Consider the following 1,264-nt stretch of genomic DNA (forward strand, 5'->3'; position numbering starts at 1 on the left):
TCAGGTAGGATAGGGTGTCTCAGGTAGGACAGAGGGTCTCAGGCAGGATAGGGTGTCTCAGGTAGGACAGAGGGTCTCAGGCAGGATAGGGTGTCTCAGGTAGGACAGAGGGTCTCAGGCAGGATAGGGTGTCTCAGGTAGGACAGAGTGTCTCAGGTAGGACAGAGTGTCTCAGGTAGGACAGAGGGTCTCAGGTAGGATAGGGTGTCTCAGGTAGGACAGAGTGTCTCAGGTAGGACAGAGGGTCTCAGGTAGGACAGAGGGTCTCAGGTAGGACAGAGGGTCTCAGGTAGGACAGAGGGTCTCAGGTAAGAGATGAAGGTGATGGGCAGGTGTGAAGTAAATATTAAATGTTATTTTGAGGACATTCTAGTCAGCTGTGTGAACTTAATGTAATAAATTACTGATCTAAAGACAATCTACAGCATGATGAACAGTTTCATTATATTTTGACCAGTATAAAAGTGATAGGCTTATTACTTTCATTTCTAGGAAGTAGAAGAAATTAGTTTTTATAGTTCAGATTTTCCTGGTTAAATGAAACTCGGTAAATAAATCTGTCAATCATCCATCATTAGCTTTCTAATCAGATCCAAACGTCCATGGATCGATTGTTCCTAATTTACATGCAGGTTGGTGAAACTGACACAAGTTCATTTTTACAACACCGTTCTTTGACACAGAGTTATTTTATGTTGTGAAGAAAGCTGCATGATGTCATGTCCGTTTATGAGTGGGCCTGTCATCAAATCAGAAAAAAGTCAAACACCCTCTAAGTTCACTGTYGGTTGTTTATCATAATTACACTTGTTCACTGGGTAAAGTTGTTAATGATTTTAGTTTGAAACATGCAGTTGTGTGTCAACATTGTTTGGCACAATGTGTTGTGTTATAAATAAGATTAAATTAATAATAAACAAAATAAATGTAAAAACCTCCTCTTAAGCTTATTTAGGATAAATTATCACATTGATTTAATTATCTGAGCCATAAGTGAGTTTAAAAACAACTAGTTTAATAAAGAATCTGTCTCTAGTTGTCTCTAATTAAGTCTTTATGTGTGTAAGTAAAATCATCTTTAACAACCTGTTAAAATAAATTAGAAATCAGGAAATAGCTTCTACTTTATTCAAAAATTTTCTTGGGGAGGACCCCCAGACCTCCCTCCAGTGTGTCCTTTACATAAGCCTTCTGATGCTCCTGTTAACCCTCCTGTTGTCCTCATTTTCTGTATACACCCTTTGTCCTCCGGGTCAAAATGACC

This window comes from Austrofundulus limnaeus, unplaced genomic scaffold, assembly GCF_001266775.1.
Source record: "Austrofundulus limnaeus strain Quisiro unplaced genomic scaffold, Austrofundulus_limnaeus-1.0 Scaffold297, whole genome shotgun sequence".
NCBI classification, from domain to species: Eukaryota; Metazoa; Chordata; class Actinopteri; order Cyprinodontiformes; family Rivulidae; genus Austrofundulus; species Austrofundulus limnaeus.